This window comes from Corvus moneduloides, chromosome 5 (assembly GCF_009650955.1).
Source record: "Corvus moneduloides isolate bCorMon1 chromosome 5, bCorMon1.pri, whole genome shotgun sequence".
NCBI classification, from domain to species: Eukaryota; Metazoa; Chordata; class Aves; order Passeriformes; family Corvidae; genus Corvus; species Corvus moneduloides.
Window position 1 is genome coordinate 43325288 of NC_045480.1, and position 25215 is coordinate 43350502.

The window sequence follows — 25215 nt, forward strand, 5'->3', positions numbered from 1 at the left end:
AATTATGTGTTTTGAGGAATAGAGTCTTCCTCTAGACTCTTTGACAATTAAATTTGGTTCCTCAAGGTCTTTCTTGCTACAAATGCATAAATCCTACTAGGAATTCTTGCCACCACACCTGTGCTTGTTCAAAACCCATCAAAGACTGTGTTCTTTTCCTGTGCAGCTCACCCTGCTTGGGTCTTCTCCCAGCTTTCATGTCGCATAGATGTATTCCAGGTCTTTCCTCTTCTGGTTTTCAGAACAAAAAGCTCATGTTGTTGAAAGTGTTGTAGAGGACCTGAAGAGGCACAGTCACAGGCCTACCTCAAGATGAAGTAAAAACTCATTTGGATGCGTTTGGGAATTCCATTATTATATTGGCCAGGAGATTTAATTTTTGAACTTCTGAAATATACCCTGGACTCTCCTTCAACAGCTAGTAATAGTATTCTTAACTTGTACCTCACTACCTTTTGTTTCCTCCAGCTGGCTATAACTTTGTCAGTACAGAATTCAGTACAGAATTTTAGGGCTGGTTTTTGCACATGTGGAATTTTATTGGATGATGACACATTTGGGGCACACTTTGCAATGTTTCTGTATTTCTTGTAAAAATAGAGGCAAAAATAGGAGTTTCTATAAATGGGAAAAGGAGATTTTTGCTCTCCTACCTAATTGGAAGTAACAAAAAGGGGCTTTTAATTAAAAAATTGGCATGACTGTTTTCAAGTGTGCTGTATTTCAGTACTAGGGCACTTAAGCATACAGTAGGATGTGGCAAGTGTACAGAAGAAAACTGCTGGGAGCCTATTTGCAGAGGATATTTCAGCCAACATAGGCATGGTAATGCTTCAGGGATGCCTGAATTATGGACCTTGGAGCAGCTGGTATTTTACAAGAACCTTCAGTACAAGTTTTGTTTCAAATTATTCTCAGTGTAATTGAGTAAGGAGGTTGTCCCAGGGAGTGACCACACATTGTTGTGTGAAGACACCCAAATTACCTCATTTACTCAACACTGCTTAGCTGGAACAGGGCCAGAGTACCCAGTGAGGAAGAGTATCAGAGTAGAGTTATGGAAACTTGGGTAGGACACAGCATTAAGAGGAGCAATCTAATGGTGTTGATGGTACACAAATAGAGGAGAAAATAGATGGCCTACAAATGCCAAGTTGTAGCCAGAGGAGGTCCTCAGAGACTGGTAAGAGTAGTTGGGACAGCATAAGGAAGAGCTAAACTAGAGTTGCTGTTCTCAGGTTTCAGCCTGCTAGTAATGACTACATGTTCCCTTAGTCTGCAGAGGAAAGCATGACCCTTTGCAAGGAGGATCAGGACTGTTTTTTAGAGGGAGAGCTGTGGATGCAGCTGGAAGAGGAAGTACAATGGTTACTGGCTGCTCATCACATCCTTCCTCCCAGAGGTTTTCACTTTTTCACAGCTGCCAGCTAGGTTGGTCATGTGGATGACCCCACACCTGGTTAAGCAAAAAGGATCTAGGCTAGGTTAATTAGTTCAAATTGTATGTCTTTGGTAATCTGTCTCATGTTGACTGGAAGTAGCTGGAGAATTCTCCTACAGACTGACCAGTGGGAGGATAACTTCTAGCAGCAGCAGACTGTAGGAGACTGCAAATCTGCAGGTGCAGTGCTACTAAGAAAACTCAAGTGATTTGATGGACCAAAACTGCATCCACGTTTATAGACAAGGTAAAGGAGATAGGTAAGGAGTTACTAAGGCAGTCAGGAGAGGGGTGGGTAAGAAAATAGTAATTACAGGAGGAAAATAGAGGTTAAAAGTGGGGGAAATAACACATATTATGTCAGTGCAAGATTTTGATATGTCCCCTGCAGGGACAGCTCCCAAGCCTGTGAGAATTGTGGTTCTCTTGTGACTTACTGTAGATATGTATATAATATATATGTTTATTTTTTTAAATTTGGTATGCTAATGTTGTCTATATTCGCATAAAAATTAGAAACACTTAGAGACTTATTTAGAAATGCAATAAGATTGCACTCCTGTCATCAACTGAAAAGTCAACTTTCAGACTGAATTCTCAGGATTTGACTGTGGTTAGAAGTTACATTACTGTCTATGTGGTCTCCTTGCTGGTTGTGGGAAGCTGCTCCTCATTCTTAGCCTGTCCTGCAAAGCCACTCCAGGTTCTAAAAAAGCATGCAGAGTAATCTGTCACCTACCTAATAATGGCTGTTCAAGTGCTAATTATCTTCCAAATATAATGAGTTAGAGGACAGGAGAACCAGCACTGCTTTGCTCCATGTGCACACCTTGGTGGGTTTGAATCATCACTGCGCATCACAGGGGAGATGAGCAGAGACCTGAATGAACTTTTTCTTTTCTCTAAAGTTATGAATCTTGCAAACTTTTAATCAATTTTTACTTTGTGATTTCCCCCTTCCAAAAAACTTGTGGATAACTGTGACCTACTGCATTCACATTGGACCTTTTTACAAGAAAAGCTATTAAGAGAAAGGACTCAAACTCAGTCCAATTTACCATGTATCCGGAGGCTTAACCAAAGCTATTATTACATGAAAGAATGGAGGAAATTAAGAACAGGGCCTTCAGAATACCAAATGCCAGTACAATTTTTTTTCTTGATTTTCTTTCTGTCTAATTTACTCTGTCAGGAATTTGAAAACAATTAGGCACTAAAAAGAAAAAAAGGGTGAAACAGTCTTACCTAACTCTTGTGTGCATGCTAAATACTTCCATACCGCATTGCAGGCCTCTTCTGTACTGAAAAATAAAAATCATCCATAAATGGTTAACATGAACTCTAGTGGTGCTTCTGGAGAAATACTGTCCTCAGTTACTGAAAAGCGTGATGAGAGTCTCATAGATAACAGCAGAGAGGGCTATAAAGGCTAAGGAAGGATCTCATTTAGATGACATTACTCAGAAGAATATGATTTTTGAAAAGAAATATTTGTTTGGGTGAATTCTTCCAAAGGCAAAAAGGGGTGATAAATGTTTTTTGAGACCTAGGATATTTTCTTTTGTAAGATAATCAAGAGTATGTGAAATTAGATGGAAATGATAGTATCTTGAGAGCAGGTAACCTCTTTGTTACTAATAACCTGGTTTATTGGATAGTGATGTTGTGATTTTGCTTCAGCTCCCATCCCATTTTTTGCAGACCCTGCCTTATACAATCTCAACATCTGCACCTATTTTGATCATAGCAGAGAGATTGTGGATTTAATTTAATTTGATGTAATGGTAATTGTAAAGAATTCCTGCACGGATAATGATGAGAGCTGGTAGATGAACAGACTGCATGTCATCCAAGAGTTAAAAAGATGCAGTCTGTTTGAATGTCTCTGCTTTTAAGCTTGATGAAGTATGTGAAAAATCTCATTTCCAGCAAGATTTTAATTACATCATGGAAATCTGCCTCTTTGTATGAAGTTCCCGCTGAATATGGAAAAGCAAAAGAGCCTGGGAGCTGCCAACACAGTCCTGACTTTGCTGTTAGGAGGCAGTGAGTTTAAATTCACACGTAACCTTGAGTTTATTCCTTTACTGCAAGAGCAACCAGTATTTCTGCAAATACATAGATGTCCCTCTTCTAAATAAGCCACAGTGGCCTCTGATGTGACAGAATGCTTCCTACATGAAGTCTTTTTCTGCTGCTGTTTTTTGGAGTGCTTTTGTGAGTGTGTGGCCTTTGGGGCAAAAGGAAATGTCAAAAGTTCATCTGTTAACAAAACTTCTCTTTTTCTCTTTGCATTAACTAAGCATATCAAGTACACTTGACGTAACTATGACGCTTTATTTTTTGTGGCTTATAAGCGTTGGTTCTTTGGCCTTTGGCTGTTAATTAGGAATATTATTAGTCTTCTCTTTTGGCTGGGCCCAGCCTGCTTTTGTCAGACATGGTGGGTTGCTGGTTTCCTGTGAAGAATTCTAGGAAAAACGGGAAAGACTACGCATTGCCTCAGCTGGCATTGTAACAAGATAAAACACAATGCGATGGTAAGACTTACTACAGTGCCACTGTGTGCTGAGGACTGTCATTTTTCTCTCCCTGGAAGACATTTTCTACATCCATGCTTTTTTTTTTTTTGTATGTGTGTGTCAGGAGAGACTGTAAGAGTTCCTTATAAAGGGAAATGAGAATTTTAAGGCTCATTTGTACAAACTCTTATTTTTAAGTTGCAGATTCAGGGGATGCTCCGGATAGATGATGCACTACGAAATGAACCTGAGACCCGCGTCACCACAAGGGTCACCCTGTGGACCCAGTCTCTTTGCTGGGTTAGCTGTCTCTCTTGTAACAAAAGTCTTTATATCTGAGCATGGTGGCATCCTGGTGGTGATGCCTCATGGCATGCCAGTGTGGTGAATTTCACTAAGCTTTTCTTAAAATTAGGAGGAAGGCATTCATTCTATTCTCCGAAGAGACAAACAGGTGAAAGGTGGGATAGGAGACACAAGTGAAAAGCAGGTTGATTGAATTTTGACAAAATCATGGTGATCTCCACAATTTTTCTTTTATTTTTTCAGTTTTCAAATTTTGTAGATTTGTGTATTAGGGTTAGAGTTACAGAAGAAAAAAAGAGCCAGGGATTTGGGAGAGTTGAAGGGAAGTTCTCAGTTCTAAACATTTGTTCTTTAGTTGAGACCTGCTGGGAAAAGCTCTCCAGCTAATTAAACAGATGATGATAAATGCTCCTCAGCAAATAAGAGATAAGCTATTTGCATACGTTTGACTTGTAAATTTACTTTAGGCTTGTGATTGCAGCAAGGCTATAGCTCTTCAAAACAACAGGCCATCACTTCTTACACTTGCCTTGGGTGCACTTCGTTCTACTGTGGAGCCCTGAAAAAACTCTGCCAAGAATGGATTCGTAGTGGCAGAACGTAGTCTTTCAAAAGAGAATTCAAATCTAGAACCAAACATAATTATCCTGCTCAGGGTGTATGGGCAGACACTGTTTAAATACATTGCCTCAAAGTTGTTATCTACAGCTGCACCGCAGAACAAAGGGTAGAAGTTTAACATCGTATGAGCAAATACCTTTTAAACAGATTAAACTAGACCAGAACAGATTTAAACAGATCTTACTAGACCATGACATTTGACAGAAACCGGTTTTCTGTTTTGGTAAAACTTTTGTTTTGGCTTAGTAAATAAGTATTTAAAACAATATTTGTATGTCTTGTTCCTGCCTGACATATAGAGTGCAAGCACATTATTTCCATGAGAATGTTTGCATAACAGAATAAATGCTAATATGGGTGTTTAGATGTCAACAATCTTCATCTAAGTGTGAGTAACAAAAGAAAGACTCCGACAATTCTTAATTGACTGCTAATTTGTGTATTTTACATTCAGTGTCCAGTAGCTGCTTTAGTGACCAGTTAATAACTCTTTATTAACCAAAAATGTCGAACTGAGAGCAGTGCTCACTCACTACTGACTCAAAAGCAGAGCCTCCTTACAGAATTTCCCACTCTCCTCCTTTCCATGTATGGTGATGGGGACTGCCTTTTGAAATTTAAACTGTAGGTATTAGTCGCCTCTGTGTATATCAGGTTGATCGGTTTTTAAAAGATGAAGAGAAATTGTTTAAAATGCAAGAGGCCCAAGAATTAAGAAAGTCTGTTACGGAGCATGCATAGTGCTTCTTAGCTGATGAAATTGGTCATTACTGTTTTTCAGCTGTTAAACTGCCTGTGTTTTGTGGAAAGAAAAAAAAGCATATCTTCTTGAGTGTTTGCACATCTGCCTAATACATGAATGATCAAAACATACTGCTGAATTTGCAACCCACCTCCAGCATCTGTTTCAAAACTTCCAAAGAAAAAGCACAGACAAAGTTATCCCCAAACAGTTGTTATTTTTATGGTCTCTAATGCTCCAGATTAAGATGATTTAAGATTCTTGGAAAAAGTTTTTAATTGTTGTGGCTTCTACAATAATGATATTTATTGCATGAATTCCTAGATTTGACTCTTAAAAGCTTTTAGAACCTTGCCAAATCACCATGGAAAAAAAGAAAAAGTTTTCTAACCATCTAACTACATCAGTGACAACTGACAACTATGGGTCAAAGAATAGAGGGACACCTGGGATCAATTATTAATGTCTGAATTTGATTTTAATCATCTTTGCATGTGAGTATGGACTAATTTCTTTGTCTTCTGAAAGATGTTTTCATTGGCTGCTAAACAACACTGTTCTGATTTATGAAAGGTCCTAACAAATTGCTGCAAAGAGGTTGCAAGATATTTCTGCAGCTAATTGAATCAAAAATTATTTTCCTTCCTCAAGGTATGTCTAGGAAAGGTGTGTGACATTTCAGCTTTAAAAAACATATGAACATACTGTGTCCAGTAGTGTGCCTTGTGAACATCTCCCTACTTCTCACTTGGCATACACAGTTTAGATGGCTTAACTGTGTACATGATGTTATGTGAATTGATGTGTGAGCCCAATAAAGGGGTACAAAGGGATAAAGCAGAACTCGCAAGGGCCAGAAGTCTTCCTGAGTGCCGTGTATAGAACTACATTTAACAGGCATAATTTTGCTCATTATTATCACCAGTATTTTTTCAAAATAGCCTAAGGACACCAAATAGTGTATGCCAATGAGGATGAATTTTGGGGTATTTTCCTTTAAATTCACTCTGATGTGTACGTCTCAGGAACAGAGAGTGTGTGTGTCTGTGTGTTTCAACCTGTAGGGAGGAAAATATGTTTTCTGTAGAATTCTCGTAAGTAGCAAAAATTTTTGTTTTCCTCCCAGTTCTTCATGATGGATAACTCTTGCACATTTTGCTCCTTTCTCTCAAGACTCTCCATTTGCATCAATACATTTACTCAGTAAAAACAAACCAGGAGAGAACCCAGGAGAGTGAACTGCATGATTAACATCTGCCCTTTTTTTCTGAGTTGACATGGGTTACTAATGAAGTACTATACATTTATTTTCATTAACTCAGTTTCACTTTTGCTTTGTCCACACACACAGAAGAAGAAAATGTAGAAGGAGGCTTTATAAATTTTTACAATGGTCTGAAATATTCACAGTCTAATTGCAAAGAACCCTAATCCCTATCTAAAATACCATCCTGTTCCACAAACCAGTACCTAAATAAACAACTTTCTTTTTCTGGTAGTAAGCACTTAGCAGCTCCTACTAAATTATTTGTCATGTAGCTTTTTTGTTTCCTTTAAAAAATACTTGCTGGCTCAAGTAAATTAGGAATGAGTTGTTGAATCACTTCACCATGTTCACTATCTTAAAATATTTCCTTAAGAGCTTCCATATAGGAGTATATGAACGGTTTCAAATTTTCCTTTAGAAATTTTCTAAAACATATTGTTTATTTTCCTCAGCAGGCAAAGTACCTTGCACCAAAGTAAAGTGTAAGGCATTGACATGATACTGTATTTTTCAAAAATGGAGTAGCTGTGCCAAGTGTAGGAAGGAGAGACAGAAACCTCCTCAATCTGAATTCACCAACTGGAAAATAAACTGTTTCTGAGCAGCTCTGATGGAGAAACAATCCTTAAAAATGGAAAACAGTCTTTGTTCTTTTATTGCATTTAGTTTACAAGATGAACAAGAACCAACAGGGCAAATAGCAACTCTTAAGCGATTCCATTTGCTTTATGTTTATAGTTCCACAAAAAAAACCAAATCCCTTCCTTTGGGAGGATTTATATAACCTCTTACTATCCCTAGAGCAGCTATATTATACAGAATCTTACCCTTTCTTGGCAAAATTTGCTGTGACTTGGTCCAACAATAAAACAAAAGGTAAAAGAAAAATGAGCAATTTCTAGAGAATTTGATTCTCAGTTAATAAAGTCTTATTCTAAAAACCCCCTCCAAAGTTTAGACCTTCTACTCCAAAATCATAACTAAAAGTCATGTTAGATATCAGTTTCCACTGTTGATCCGTGTTTTCCATTTATTCAACAAAATTACTTATTAAATCAGGTTTTTATTCTTAAATTATACATTATATTATTATTATTATTCATATGATGGCATGAATTCCACTATTTTGAGACCTTTTAGTTGGCAGCACCTGATGCATGGTGTAAAATCCTGGCAAACCTTCTTTGACTTACTGAGCAGGGTCTCAGTTTTGAGGTGCTAGGCCTGGCCAGATTCTCTTGCTGAAACAACTTCAGAGGTGCTGTGTGGGATGACTGCCCACCCTGCTTGAAGGAGATTTGGAGGACAGAAAGCCTCAGCCCCAAGCAAAGGTGATGCAAAAAAGGCATGGGTGGGGAGATGTGGCTGACCTCTCCCTTTCAGGCTGTGACATTTATATGGATGTGTAGCCTTGAGGAATTCATGGAGCCCTTTCTGCTGTAGCTCAGTGAATTGGAAACAGCATTATTTTTTTAGTATTGGTTACAGCTGAAGCTGGCCAGGAGGCCAGTGGTTTTTCTTAGGTGCAGATCTTATAGCTGTGATCCATCTGTGTGATACCTTAAGACAAGATAACTCCGTGTAGAACATAACCATAAACCTCTCCCAATATGAGCGGGCAGCAGTATATTTGATGAGCACCATATGTTACTGGTGCTCTGTGATATGTGTCATCTGCCTGGGGTTGGAGCGCTGTGTGAGTTGGTGCTCTGTATCGATTTGAAATCCACCACTTTGGAAACATTTCTGAGGCTGTAAGGCTGAAAAAAAGTTGATGTCAATGGTTTTACTCCTGTTCTTTGTACTGATGTCTATTAAATGCTCTGACTCTCCCAAAGCATTCTTGCTCCCTCTTCAAGGAAGAAATACCCTGAATTTGATGAACCAGTGAGCATGTTACTGTTAGGAAATTGTTGCATCCCAGTTACACAACAGGTTCCTTGAATTCCCACAAATTTGTCACATTCAAGATCTTATAACAGGCAAAAAGAACTCACCCTCTATTCAAAGACATGAATTTTCATTAGTATAATTAAAATCTTAATTGTGCAGTCAAAGGGCTCTTACTTTTCCAGTTACAATAATAGTGACCCACTTCAAAGCAAATGCAGATAAAATGAGGCATACACACATTTTTCTAGTATGTATAGAATCATGGAAGTTCTACGTACTTCTTTTGCTTAACTTAAAATTACCACTCGTACTCTGGGTCTGGAGGTCAATGTGTTCAATCTTGGCATAAGGGGAAGTTTCTGGTGAGTTGTCTGCATCCTGAGTATTACGAATACATCCTTGGGAGAAATCTTTCCCGCTCACTTTAGGATCAGCTTGCAGGCATTTTTGCATGGTCTGCACCTGTCTCATTCTTGACTGGTTTGTAGTTCCACATTGCATTTGAATTTACTCTATATGGTGTTTTTGACATATGTTTGACGCTTGTTCTTTGCTCTCTTGGTTATCCCTGGCTAGTTTCACCCAGCTCCCAAGGACTCATCCCTCTCCTGGCTGGTCACTGACCATTGGTTGCCAGTAGCTTATAGCCCTGCTACCTCCAGTGTCATCCTGAGTCCAAACCAACAAGGCTGAGCTTCTGTCCTGTGCCCTCCATGTTGCTTTTTGGTTTAGAATTCCAAGCAGTACTTGTTATTGCCAATTACTACCTGGAAGTTAGCCTCATGCCTTGCAGTTAAGCAAAACCAAGCTGAGGGCTAAAGGTAAAGCCAAAGTCACTTAAGAGTTGTTAGATAATTGCACTTACAACTAAACAAGCTCAAGCACAGCTCCAGACAGGCCCAGACTGACACCTACTGAGACCTCCACCATGGCGTAGTGCAAAATCAAGGATAACACCTGGTTACAACCAATGCCAGCACTATATTTACTGTGCATTTTACTGGCCTACAACAGAGAGCTGAAACGTGACATAAGCCATGGTGTTGGGGATTACTGAGGAAGAAGTGTGTAGCTGGTTCGACATGTGAGGAGTGAGCGTGGCATGAGGAAAGAGACGCGGTACTGGCCTCAGTTAGCTTACGTGTGTCTTCAGATGAGAAAGTGTAGGGATGTGAGGGTCATCTCAGCGCAGAAGAGTTTCTGGTATTAAAAAATTTTAGAAAACAGTGTTTGGTATGTCTCAGTCACAGGACTGAGGTTTAGCAGGATATAGACCAAATAGTAAAGAAAATCCAGTTTCAGCAGTTTCTCAAGACTGTCTTCAGCATGCCTTGCTGCCACCCAGTGCTTCTTGGAGTGCCTTCTCCTTGTGTTTTCTGTAGAAGACAATAGCAGGTCTGTGGTCTGCTGAGATCTCCTCCCACCTGGGGGATGAGAGTGGTCCCCCCGAGTCCTGTTCCACTAATTAGACCAAAAAGTGTGCTTTGCGTAAGTGAAATACTTTAGCCAAAGGAATCACCAAGGGAAAAGTGAGGCTTTTAAAAGCACTGTAGTATTATTGAACTTTTTTTTCATTTTATTGTATTTTGAACAAAATACTGATTTCATGGAAAATTTGAGTAATATTTATAGCAAAACTTCTCCTTCAAGTAGCTTGTCCAACATCTCTCTTGAGGAGCAAAATCTGAATATTAGCTGACCATGTTGGTTAAGGAAATGTCTCCAGCAATGTTTCCACTGGTTTAATCAATCTGGTTTCCAGCACAGCTTCAGCCAGAATGTGGTTAGCCTGCAGTTATTGAAGCTGCTGTTTGAGAACAGCAATAGGAAAGGATTTTCAGTATTTTGAAGACCAATCTGATAGTTTGGAGAACAGGCTAAAAGTTCCTGTTCTGCTGCAGTTTTCCAAAATGCCTCACCTCCCTATCTAAAATGTGAGCAACAGTACTTTTTGTTTTCAACAACCAATGTTTTGGGAGTAAACTTTAAGTTATTAAATATGCTGAAAATTTCAATGGGAGAAGAAATCATAAAATATATTTGATTGGATTTTTTTATTATTATCATTATTTTATTTTCTGGGACAAAATCCCACCAAATTTTTTATTAACTTAGTAGTCTTTCTTTATTTTTTTTTTCCTCTCCCTCAACCAGTCATTGCATCATTACAGTTTTGATCAAACTTGGACCAACTATGAAGAACCTATTAAGACAGTGAAGTTATAAAAATTTCAGAAACCCAGGACCTGGAATTCATCGCCACTAAATTATAACCCTTTCAAGAAATACTTTGAGAAACATGGGAACTGATGAGACTGCTCTTTAATGAATAAAATCAAAGATGATGAGTTCTATAGGCAATATTGAGCTAGTTGTCAGTAATTAGCTTCAGATGAGATTGTCGTCTTTAATGTTTCTTTACTATTCTTGGATGAGTTGGAATATACGATGAAAGTGTAATTACAGCCTTTGATATTTTGGTGGATGTCTCAATGCATCCTGGAAGTACTCCAACAGGTTGTTTGGCCAAGTGGTTTGTGGGGTAGCTAGTCCTATACAAATAAATAAAGAAAGAGAAAACTCTTTAATTGTTCGTGCAATAAATGGTCTCCTCACATACATTTTATGATGTGGTATTTTAAGTGCATCTAAGCAAAAGTCAATCTAATGAAAGAACAAATGCTTTTTGTCTTTTATGTGGATCGTGTTACTTGTGTGCTTATTGTGTTTTTTTTTTTAAAGTTCAGGCTTTTTAATGCTAATTATTAAAACAATAAGTTCAGTGTGTCTGGAGTGGGGGAAAATGAGCAGTTTAAAGACTACAGTCTGTGCAAGTGGATTCTGATAGGATGTGTGTTGGTTTTGTGCTGGTGTAAGTACTGCCACTCAGATTACATCTGTGCAATTATCAATCAGGGCTTTAATTATTTTTTTAAATTACGAATCATTTCAGACTGAATTTTTGCAGTTTAGTGAAACTAAGCAATTCTAAAATAAGGCCTTGAATTTAAAGGCACCCATAATTTGAGATTTCTTTGTCAGATTAACATTTAATAAGACTTCAAGTAGAATATGAATTTGAAGTGTGGACTAGGCCTAGTAAGCTGTAGAAAGAGACAAAAAATACTTTAGAAACTGGGAAAAATAGCGACAGAAACACAAGTAGCTATATCCTGTTGGTATCTGGTGGAAAGGAGCAGGGAGAATTATCTCAGATTTTCTTCTGAAAAGGTTCTATGAAGGCAGGGAAGAGATAAGGAATGTCTCCCTGGGTGAGCTATCTTCGAACAGCATCAGAATATCTGGGATGTAGATGTCTCCATTAAACAAGTGGGCAACCATCACCTTCTTGTGAAGGGCAACTTCAGCTCTTTGGGGGCCAGCAGATGAAGATCTGGAGACTCCCCAAAACTTAGTTGTAATACAGTTTGGAACTGTGAAACCACTGGCTGCCAACATGTTGAATTGGTTTTCTGGAGACCTTTGTCCATGGCATGTTTTCCTTACGGTGTGCTGGATGTCTGTAGAGGCGAGTGGGGTGAAGGCTGTCAACTGTTTCAGGGATTTCATGGGTATCCTTCCTATAGCACCTGGGGTATCCAAAAAAGCATGTTTTGCATGTTGCTCCAGCCTTGCCTTCTGCACCTCTCACTGCTTCTCACCGTATTGAAAAAATAGATGCTGAAGTAATGTATTTAATCAAGTTCATGTAATGAGAATTTCTGCTCCTCATCACAATAGGCAACTTTGTGATAAATCCCTTGACAATGGTATTAGTATTAGAGAATCATGGTTTGGGTTGGAAAGGACTTGAAAGATCATCTAGTTCTAATGCCCCTGCCATGGCTATGGGCACATTTGTTTCACTCGACTGGGTTGCTCAAAGCGCCATCAAACCTGGCCTTGAACACTTCCAGCCAGGGATGGGGCATCCACAGCTTCTCTGGGAAACATGCTCCTGTGCCTTACCACTCTCAAAGTGAAGAATTTTTTCCTATTCACTAATCTAAACCTCTTTTCTTTCAGTTTAAAGCCATTCACCTTTGTCCTGCCACTACATGCCCTTGTAAATTGTTTCTTTCTAAAGTTTTTGTAGAACCCCTGTGATGAATTAACCCTGGCTGGATGCCAGGTGCCCACCAAAGCCACTCTATCTCTTCCCTCCTCAGCTGGACAGGGGAGAGAAAATACAAGGAAAGGTTCATGAGCTAAGGGCAGGGAGAGGTCACTCACCAATTACCATCATGGCAAAACAGACTTGACATGGGATTTCATGTGGTCTTAAGCTGAGCACATGAAGGAGTCTTTCAGTATTAACACACAAAATGACCATCTGTATGAAACTGTGGTTTTAGTCTAATGAATTCCCTGTGTATTCAAACCATACCTGGTTAATTAAACTTACGAGCCTTAAGTAAAATAAGTTAAAGCTCTAACTCCACTCCCTGCCCTTAGGTCAAAATCCGTGGCCTTCTCCTTCTGTTCCTTCTCCTACCCACTCTGTCACTTATTTTTCAGTTAAGTTTTGAATACAATATTTTGGGAAAATCTATGTACAGTAAGTGAAAAGTTCTGAAATTGATTTTCTTTGGGTTTGTCTTCCTTAGCTATTTCAAATTATCATCATCTCAAATATATTCCAAATCTGAAGCTTTTTGTTTGTGGGTGACTGATGAATGTAAAAACATTCTGGTGAGATGTAGAGGAAAGAATTATGGAGAGCAACCTACAATTTTGTCTGTAGAAACTGCATCACTGAAATCTATATAAAATTTCATTTGTATGTGAAGAAATTTGCAAAGCTCTGTAAAACTTCTGTAGCGAAATTTTTAAGCACTTCATTTCATTCAGCATAGGGAGTGAGGTGAACGAAGAAGTTAATAGTTGTAATATTTTTGTAAATGTTTCAGTTAATGAAAATAGGAATCTTTTTTTGTACAGCTTTCTTTAGTATGATTATTGGATCTTTTGTTAAATAGGATTGTCTAACTGAGGATAAATGTTTGCTATCATATTTTTATTTGCTCATAATATTACTCTTTCTGTACACATGAAACTAGTTGTTTGAGCACACAAGTGCTGATGAACAAGAGACCTCGAATTTCAAATTAGTAATACAATCAAAGAGACAATGCAATTTAAAAGACAATACCGTAACTGAACACTTACAGTACAAATAGTAATTGAATTCATAAGAATGAAAAAGAAATCTTGCAGTAGGTGCAAGCATCAAGACTACATTCATCTTTTTATGGCACTGGGGGGGTCTCATAAATGACTAACTATGTTTTATCTCAGCAATATATTTGGTGGTATCCGTGCTGGATGCCTTTCATTTTTCTTGCCTCTTGGTCTGGAAAATGATAAATTATGCACCCTCTGGTATGAATTCTATTTGTGTGTATTTGGTATAATACAAGAATCTTAAAAATGAGTGAACATTTCTCTCACATCTGGAACATGTCTAAATTATCACCAATAGCATTCTCCCTACAAATGGCTGAACAAGACAGTAAGGCACCGTGTCAAATTTAGTCCAAATCCTTCTGCCATTAAATGATCAACAGCCAAAAAGCTGAAGTTACTGCAGTTCCTAAAGTTCTGTTTAAAAACAAAGCAAACAACAAATTCAGAATAATGGTTAGATTTTAGCTATGAGTTGGTTTGATTTTAAATTGGTTTCAAGAAAGCCTTATCTCCCATGCTTAAGTCTATACATAATAGATTATGTGTTCTACAATAGCAGCAGTATTTATACTCTGGTATATATTCTGGTTCGTATTCTGCTAAAAGGTGTCTGACATCTGATGGCTGCATTTAGTTCAAGTCATTCAGCCCATGAACTGACTTAGCAGCTGAAAAATATTCCCCTCTCAAGGTGTACAGCCCATGCCTCGCTGGACATTTCTGCTGCCCTGGGAGCAGGTGGCCAGCACATTGATGCAAAATGTCCAGCCACATTGCTGGCATCAATTAGGATCCATTCAGAGCTGACTCATCTGTTACCATGGAGCTCTTGTCAACCTGGCTGCTCTCAACCCAGAAGTGTTAATGTGTATTTACCGCAGTGCAGTTGTCAGTCATTCACACCAACACCCTCATGGCAAGGATTTGCTCCATAGGGTTAGCAGTGCTGCTGAGGGGATGGGATTGCCTCTTGCAACCTGCAAAACCGAGGACCATGGTTTTGTTTTGTGCATCTGTTCCTTTTATTTTCCATGGACTGAGTAACAATTTACCACCCAAAGAGATGAAGGGGTATATCCCATGCGTATTGTGTTTGGATACCAGCAGAAAGATGAGATGGTCTGTGGTGAAGTCCTGTGGTTTAGGAAACTGTACTGCCTATTTTATTTTTCCAGCAGGGTAAATCAAAGAAATAAATAGAAAATAAGTGATTTTTTTTTTTTTTAAAACCTCATTCTCCATAACCAAGGTTATACTGAAAGTATTTCATGAGTATGCCCTGAAACTATGCCCTCCGTCGCAACCCCTGTGTGGTTTGTTTCTCTATCCCCTTTTTAAGGAGCAGAGAAACTGGGGTCCAATTGATTCTGAGGATTTTAAAACATTCTATGGGAGCCTTTTTACTCCTGCTAGCACCCCGTCTTGTGTAGATTCATCACAGCTGTTTGTGGCACAGCATCAGCCGCTGCTCAGACCCTGTAGTTGAAAGTATGTCCTTCTGCAGCTCAAAGGCAAATTAGTGCATCAACTTAATTCTTATGGGATTGAGGCACTTGATTACTGTGCTTCTGCCACAGAGGTGATTTAATATCTTTTGGGTCTATGTGGACCAGGGTTGAGGGAAGGTCATATCCCAGCTCACTAAGAAACATGCAAGTTTTCACGTTGTTTTTTTCCCAGTTTAGGCTCTGGTGACACTGATGCAATCCTCACCTTTTATTTCCCTTTCCTGTTCCCCACTTCTGGCTCTTGTAGCTTTGTCTAGACTACAGATATGGATGGTGTGGGAATACCGGGCAAGTGTGCATGTGCATGCACGCGCACACACGTTTTGTGTCTTATAAACTTTGTGTTACCTACGTGAAGTACTCCTGCCTGAATGAACAGCTTTAAATCAAAACAGGCGGTGAGAGGGAAACAACAGGAAATGAAAGAATGGCTAAGATAAGGTATTCAGCTGCATCAACTTGTTTAATAAAAGTGTCGCTGGTACCTCTCTTCATATGTGTCTCGCCTTGCTCATTGGAGCTGGAGCAATGTGGCAGCTATGAACCCATTAAGTGGACTTAGGAGAGAGAGAAAGTGAAACTTTCATTTGCACTGTGAAAGAAATGTAACCTGAGCAAGTATCCCCACCTACTGAGGCACTGAGAAACACCACAGCCCGTGGCTGCCTGCTGTGCCTTTATGCCCAGATGTCATTTTTGATTCTGTGTAAGTGCTCATCATGGAATTGAGGGGGAAGGCACTTACTACAGGCAAACAGAAAGGACTTCTGGGCCATTACTCTGTGCCCTGTACTGCTGCAAGGGTTGTTGAGAGTGCAGGCATTGGCCTACTGATGCCAGGTTTATTCATCTGCTGAAAGCAATCAGCAGTGTTTCTGCCGGCTTCGAGGGTCTGCTTGTAGCCCTGGTTTCATTTCTATGACACCTTTCCTTCTCTGGCTCCATGAGAAACAGCATTCAGATCTTTTTTGTCTTCTTAGATCATTTGTACACATGCGCACACGGAAAATACTGATTTCTCACTGTTTTGCTTGATTTGTTTCTGTCACGGTTATGTCCCTGTAGGTCTGGGTCTCTCAGAACGATAGAGAGTGAGATAATCTAGTGACTTCCAATTAAACAAACAAGCCATTTTCAAACCCAGAATTTTTAGCCACTTGTATTGATGTTAGGGCATGAACTTCAAATATACTTTCACAGTAACATAAAAACCATAAAACTTTCTTAAGCCTCTGCATTTCTGCTGCAAAGGAAAAATGGATTTCTTCAGCTGGCTTTGTCTTCTGCATTGTGTGCAAGGGTGGGAAAACCCAAATGCTGCTAACACAAAACATTCCCTGAGCACTCACTTGTTCCCCTGGCAGCAGGATGAGAGAGGGAATGAATTGCATATGATTGGCGTTAGTCACACTGGTTACTATGTCCTACTGGAAGGTACGTGCATTGGAAGAGGCCATTGCAGTCCTCCTCACAGAGCAGGGCTGCTCACCCCAAAATACAAGGAACTCTCTCTGCCTCATCTAAGAGAAACAGCACTAGAGCAAAACTAGTAACTGCAGAGTAATCAGGACCAATAGACAAAACTAGAAATGTTTCTAAGTGCCACTTCTGGGTTCCCCTTAGTCTTCTTCTACACCACCTCTCCTCCTCTCAGTAGAGCGTCTCCCCTTCTAGAGACTCTTCATTCTTTAGCTTGCCTTGCTCTTTGGGTCTGCTTCATCCCAATGTAAATTATTATTGTTTAACTGCCCTCTCTAGTTTTCTTCAGAGCTCTGTTTTCTGTCCAGAGACATTTTTATTCTGTTTGTAGAATGCCTTGCACAGTGGGGTCCTCTCTAGTGGTGGGGCTTCAGGGCCCAGTTGTAATGAAAATAATAAAGGCATGATACTTCGTCATCATTTACTTTTATGTTTTTGTCAGTAACAGGCTTGTGTAATGAGCAAAAAAGTAGACCAAGTACCATGTTTTGATACTCTGATTCTGGATTTTAGCAATTGTCCTGGGTTGCAGTGTATTCTATTACCATCCTCAGGAGCTGTTGAAACCAGGTGGGGCAGTGTTTCCTTGCCTCCTCCCCCCAGACTATCTTTCTGTTAATTGCCCATCATTGTCCTGCCGCCTGACTCAGAGATAACTCCCTCCGGACTATCTTCTGTTAATGAGCCTAATCAACACTTGGCCTCATGACTCATTACCCCATTGTGAGATGCTCCACCCAGAGGGAGGAACCAGGCATCCCATCGTGGATATAATCTGGGACTCTGAACACCAGAGACAACCCTTCCCACTGGATTTCCAGAGGGCAGGAGCTACACAGCCACCATTGGACTTTCTGAGGAAGAGCAGACTCTTTTACCACAGGATCACTGCTTCAGAGGACTGCAGCCACCATTCTACCAGACTGCTACCACCACCCTGCCTAACAGGGTGTCAGGTTGTACCTTGACTCTGTCAGTTTGAACCAGTGTTTTCTTTTACTTTTCTTTCCTTTTCTTTAATTTCCATTAAATTGTTATTCTGACTTGGTGCCTCCCACTGGTTTGTTTTCAAACTAGTACACAATTGACTGGCAAAAGAGCTATATTAATTCAAGTTATGGGGAAACCACTTGGCTGGCAATATGATCAGACTAAAAGAAGCCAACCTAATGGTACCCAGATGCTCCACAAAATCATTGGGTGAGCTGAGTATGATTATAGAATCATTTCTTCCATCTTAATTAGCCTGACTAAATATATTCTTCGGTGATCTTCCTTATTGCATGGCTATGTAAAAATTCCTGGAGCTGCAAATCTTCTTCTCTTAGTATAGGAATAAATCACGCCTAAGCATGGCATTATCATGCTGTAGGAGTGGCTGTCAGGCTGGATTCTTTACCATGGTATGGTTGACTTGCAACTGCCCAGTGTTGTGAAACCAGCTCTTTGCATTGCTATAGCTAGGTGAGCTGAGAGGTTCATGGCTGTCTTGTGTGCTCCCAAAGTGCTCCCTAGATTAGGCGTGGTGAATTAATATAGTAGTAAATCTAACCCAACATTTTAAAAACCATTATATTGTGGGATTTGGGGTATTTTTTTTTTTTTTTGGTGAAACGACCATGTTGGTGTTTGTTCTCATCTTTCAGGATGTAGAGTTATAGTAATGTAAGCTTGGTATTCTTCAGCAGTTAGATCTAAAACCTGAACTTAGTTCTGAGCAGGTGGTACAAAAGATGAATAGATTTTAATTACAGTGCTTTTCAGTTTCATGTAAGTACTACCATTCAGTATTTGCTGCGCTCTAGGTGGTATTTAGATTTTTAAGCACCTGACCTAGAATACCTTATTAGTCAGAGATCCAATTGTAATTCAAGTTTAGTTCTAGTATTTAAAAATCTTTTAATCTCTGTGGAACTGCAATCTGGAGGAATTTTATTTTAAAGTTCATTTATATATATTATCTGGCTTAAAACACATTTTATTTTAGATAACCAGGAAAATGCATGAACATATTGGTGACTTCAAAGTATGCATTACTTAGCCGTGTATTTCCATCACTCTGCACTGGCATCCCTCAAATTCCCCAATAACTTAATTTAGAAATTAGTGCCCATTGACTCACTAAATCTTTGTTCTCATGACTGCTTACATTGCCAGTGCTTATATTGAAACCATGTATGTGTTCATTTGGGCAAAGTCTCAAAAAATAATTTTTTGTAGTCATGGTTCTGTCTTTTAAAATAAGGGGAAAAAATTAACAGTTTGGTCGGATGCAATATAGAAAAAAAATATATTATTGAACTGCTTCTTCATCTCTTTGGGCATCTGAACTCGCTACCAAGCAGAGTATTGTATGACACAGGACTGCAAAACCTAATTAATTCCACATACCTGGGCTAGACAGGTATAGTAAGACTAAAACACAGTGACCTTGAAAAGAAATGAAAGAAGGCGGAATGTGATGGTCAAAAAAAAGGGAGAAAAGCTTACATTTCCTTAGGACTTGACAGGAAAACCTTCCCCGAGCCAAAGATATGGAATGACAGAAAAGTGATGGAAGTAGGGCTGAATTGTGGGTTTGTCCCTAGCCATGCTATCTGGATATGGAAAGGACTGACAGAGCATGAGGAGATCCCAGTAGGCTTCCTGAAGATGCACAATTTTCTTCTCAGCACGACATTTCCCGTTTTCACCTGTACTTATGACTATTTAGTCAATTTTCTTTTATGGTAAGGATGGTGAGACATTGGAACAGGTTGTCCAGAGAAACTGTGAATGCCACATCCCTGGAAGTGTTCAAGATCGTGTTGGATGGGATTCTGAGCAACCTGATCTAGTAAAAGATGCCCCTGTCCATGGCACATTGCTGCCTCCATAAATACAAAGACACAGGTAAACACGAGGTACAAGGCACTGGCTTCTTCAGGAGCCTGCTCTGCAGAGGATCTCTGAATGTGTGCCTTTTCCCTGAATTTCTTTGAAAAGCATTTCTCAGCAATCGGCAGGCTGCAGGTTACGCGGATAGGTGAGGCCCTCACTGCACCCATCCAGCTGTTTTGGCTGGGTGTGCCAACACAACCCCGGCCTGCTGGAACTGGAGGAGAGGTGTTTACATGGAGTGATAGGAATGTACACTGGGCAAGGAATGTTTTCACTTATATTTGCCTATGGCAAGAGGATCCTGGAAAGCTTTTCTCCCCTGCTAGTGTTAATCACTCTGACTGCTTGCAGAGGGAAGCTGAAGTCTCATTAAACCCTTTTTTTTTTTTTTAAGAGGCTGAATAAGCTGCCCTGTTTTTCAACATCCTAACACTCTTATTTGTTCTGGTAGCTCTGTTCTGGTTTAAATAAATTTTTTATGAGCTTGGCTGACCATAAGTGTACATAGTCTTCCAAAAGAGGCCTTGCTAGTGTCTTCTACCCAAACACAAGTATTTGTCCCTGCTGGAAAATCCTCAAGGTATATCCGGGGTTAGATGGCATAAACATGTGAGAGTCTCCCTGTCTTTGGAAAATGTAGCCAGGCCATTCTGTCCTCTGCCATTTCCATTGGTAGAGCCGTCCAAGAGAAATCCAGTAATTCTGTTCCCGGTTTTCTGATTTTTATTTTATTTTTAACTTTTAATTCTTTTGGTATCACGTCTATCCCTAAGATCACCGGTGATTTTTCCCATGGGATATTCCAGCCTTCCACTGCACTTATGTGACTGGCAGACTCACTACCAAATTATTCCTGATTATGAAAATGTCACTAAATGAAGATAGTCATCTCCAAGACTGAACTCTTGCGGGATTACACTGATAACCTCTTTTTAGCCTCATAATTTCAGTACTTCCCCATGTCTACTATCTCTTTTCTAGTCCTGGTGCTAATCTCCAATTTTAGCAGCTGAATGAATAACTTCCCATATGGCAATATATCAAATTCTTCAGTGAAATCCAGTGGATTTCATTTTATGTGCTTTTTTTTTTGTCTAGGAAAAGAATCACCTGATCAGATACAACAAAGCATGCTAGCTGTCTGAAACACATTTATAAGCTTGGCTGAAGAGCTAAAGGGACTGCACTACCATCTGTGAGATCATACTTACTGATTTGGGAAAGTTCTTTCTGATTTTTGGATAAGAACTGTGCTCAAGTAGAATAGTTTGCATTTTTGTTGTTGCTATTGCCTAAACATTCATGTAATCTGTTTATATTACATTGTTGAAATTTTACCCTTACTAACATTGGTTATCTCCTTGAGTTGATTTTCATGGAGTTTTTTAAATTTGGATACCCACTGGCAATATGATAGTAACTATTAGTTCAGTGGAGGAAAAATATGCAAAATGTTTAGAAGAGCTTCCTGTAGTTTACTGTGCAGTAAGAAAAAGTCTTTATTACTATTACTTGAACTATAAAATAACTACTAAAAATCACTTGGCTCCAATCTCATGGTTTAGCTTCTCTGATACTCTTTCTAAAATTAAGATTTGCATTGCATCTTTTGAATCACCTGGTCTAGTCATCATACCACCCAATTTACTGCTTTGTTTATTAAGGGGCACAGTCTTTGCTTTCAGCCTTTTAACAGAGCATTTTAACAGAGAATATCAGTGTGTTAAGTCTCAGTAACAGAGAAAACTTCAACTGAAAAATTAAAAGAACTTATTTCCACTGTGTGTCTGGGATTCTTAGTAGTTGCCTGCAATTACCAGCTTAGCAGTAAGCCAAATATCATATTGCATATTCTTTGAAAAACAAGCGTTTTTTATAAGGGTCCAAAGAGTTGTTGTCAGTGTAATGTAATGCAAATAAAGGAAATATTGCAAGTATATTGATCCTATCACACTTCAAATAAACAAAATAAAAATTCCTGTAAATAAATGACCACCTGGTAAATTAGCTCCTACTAGCAATAAACCCACAAACTGAAGTCACCTCTGTGACTAGAAACAATTGTCAGTCCCAAATATAATAATGTTTTTGCTTGTTAATGCCATTGTGATACTGCTAATGTTCAAGACCCAACGATGATTTTCTGAAGAAGAATGGAATCATTTGCTATATTGGTGAAAATTAGTTTGGATAAAATAGATATCAGTGCTTATCTCTCTTTTTTTTTTTTTTCACCCATGATGAAGTGATAGAGTGTTTTTCAAGCTGCCAAAGCCCTTCTCAAAAGACTGTCAGACTTTCTGAAAACTTCGTTATTTTTTTGTTACATTCTCAGTTTCATGGGAAAACAGTAATGGTTTGCCCAGAGAACTATAACTGGATGCAATAGATTTATTCTTGCAAAAACAGCCCTTAACTCTGTGTGTGCATCAGCCTCAGCAAAGGGAGCATGCAAACTCCTTGTACAAATGTTAAGTGTGAAAACCTATTTGGCTTTTGCAGTAGGTTCCCCCTACATCTACCTCATGAGATTCTAAAGCTGACATTTGTTTTGGTTCCTTGACTGAGTGTTTGGTTGAGATACAATCAGTAAAGACTATTATTCTTTATTATTTATTCCTAGTGGTAGTTTGCTGAATACAAAAGCACATGCACTTGTCCATATGACTAAATGCTAAAATAGTTAAATATTGAACCACAGAGAATCATTAAACATGAGCAGATGTAATGTTTAGAGATAGACCCGCATATTTGAGGCTGGAAGGTATCTTCCTGTGCATATGTGTATCTATGTTTGTTATGGGGAGGCAAACTGTACTTCTCTGGACAGGTTCCTTGCCAGATGTTTCTTCCTACCTCAGATGATTGAGGAACCCAAGTACATCTGGCTATTAAAATATCTTTATATGGTTACATGATTTATTTGGAAAGCATGGTTGAAACTAGTAAGTTTACAACTATATGAATAACTCTTACCAGTTTCTGGATGGGGACAGTAAGAGTTGGAACTTAAACTAGACAATATTGCTGATCTGTGCTTACTTACAAGATGTGTTTGTTTATTTTTAAGATTATTACATTCAGACAGCCTCCTATTTACTTATGCTATTTTGGTATTTTTGCTAAGAGTCAAGAGACTTAAATAAACCCAGAGTCTCTATGGATTATAGTTACATACTGTTTTATACATGCTGGAAAGCCATAAGCCTTCAGGCTGAGATAACTGCATAATAAACATATATTTTATGAAATAATACCTTTAACACATGTTGCATAAAAAAGGAGGGGGAAGACAGTTTATCTCTGTCTGCCATAACAGACTTCTATCAAAAATAAATTTAGAAGACCTACAGTTGCTCTCCCAGGTTTTGAAAAGAGATGATTTTACTTGATATTTTCATAAGGTAGCAAGGAACACTTTTGAATCTGTTCAGTGAGCCTAATGGAACTGTGACATCCAAATGCTAACAATCTGGCACTCATAGGGAAAAGTGGAGGTGTCTGTGGGAACATGGAATGGGTGCTTTGTGCTTAAGACACTGCATTTTGCCTGTCAGTGATTGCCACTGATAAAACATTGGGTATTGCTGCGGTTTGTGCTTGCAAGGATGTAATGAAATTCAATAATCTCATGCAACTGTTGGGCAAGTGTTTGATCTGTAGCCAATACTTCTTCAGCGTGGCTGACAAGATGGTCCAGAATTCCTTCCACTCTGAAATACCCACTGCTGCAGGTGCCAGCTCTGGATTTGCAGGTGTCTAACTTCCTCAGCTCTCCTCAGTAAATTAGAAAGAAAAATGCTATGCCATTGTCACTGAGCAATTACCGATTACTGTTCCCTTTCTGATATCTGGGTACTCAACAAAATATCCTGCAGCAGCACTGTAACTATATATGGCACATAACAGATAGCATGATCTCATATATAACAGCACTGTTACAGCTGCAAGGGTGTTATTTTGCCTTGCTCCAATAAGGAATTAAAAAAAAATGTCGAATTTTATGTTATCGGTCATCTTAGCTACAATTCTTCAAAAAAGGCAGCTCAACTTTGTATTCTAGAGCTTAGTTCCCCCTACAGATTCAGGTAAACCTCAGCACAGCTGTTCAAATAGAGATTTCCTTTTAAAGTACATCTTTAGAAACACAACTTCTTTTTGAGATGCTGGCTTAAATATTGAAGGAAAAATCCACCTCTTTCTGACCTTATTTGCTTTTGATATTTTATTTAGCCTTTGGCATTAATATTTGTTGTATTTCTTTCCTGTTCTTCCCCTTTTATTTTGATATGCTTTTAAGAAATTCTAAGTTTTCAGGCAGATTTCCTGTGCCGTGGATTGATTTCTAATGAGTAACTTAAAAGGTAATCTTTTCCTGGAAAAAAGGTGAAATTTTACTCTTCTGAATAAAAATTTTCTTCAGCTCACATAGCATGGCCTCCAACACTGTCAAACTAGAACCATAAAAAGTAATTCAAACTGTCCAAAAAAATGAAGTTTGACAGTTTATTGCCAAAAGAGAAAATACTGTACCAAAGCTGAGGATATTTTGTATTTTGACTAATAGGCTTTTCTGAAATAATGCCCAGTTCCAAGTGGACAAATGTACTTCGGCTGTCTCATGCTCTCCTTCTCCTCTATGGAATGGGTTTCTTGCTCATACTACAGTATTTACAACAAATCCCAGCTTGTCTTCTTGGTGAGAAGAACAGATCTGCTGTGAGAATGCAGAGCAGCCTGGATAGGAGTGCAGCTGGCAACTTCCACAGGGTACAGTTACATATAGATGAACAAATGATAATATTTTACCAGTATAGTTTTACTTCTAGATTTTAATTTGATATGCTTTCTAGTGGCCTGTCAGTATTTTCCCAGGAAAAGATTATAGTTTTTGCAGAAATGTGTCTATTACTTGGAAAAATATACTTCTGTCAGCAAGAGTTTTAAGGCCAAATGAATATTTCTCCGCTGACAATGTTCGTTTTTGTGTGTCAGTTACCAAAGTAGGCAGCTGCACAGGTAATCCTAATGAAAGCATGAGGATGAGTATCCACCTTGAGCTATAGCTCATACAGCCCTCTCCTACCAGCAGGAGATTACATTTGATATAATATTTTCTTAATTTGAGTGAATTTCCTTATTTGTTCTTTCATATTTAAAGTGACTCTTTGTGGTCTTATTATTTTGTTTGGTTCATCTGGATGTACAATTTTTCTGTTAGTTTGGGTTAGCAATCAAGATGCATGTTTTACAAAAACAGAACTTGAGATGCATACAAAACCTATGGCCAGATGGTCTTCAGAAATCCAGAATTTTACGCATCGCCATTGCATCTCTGTGGCTTTTTGGCAAGGTGATTTTGGAGTGGA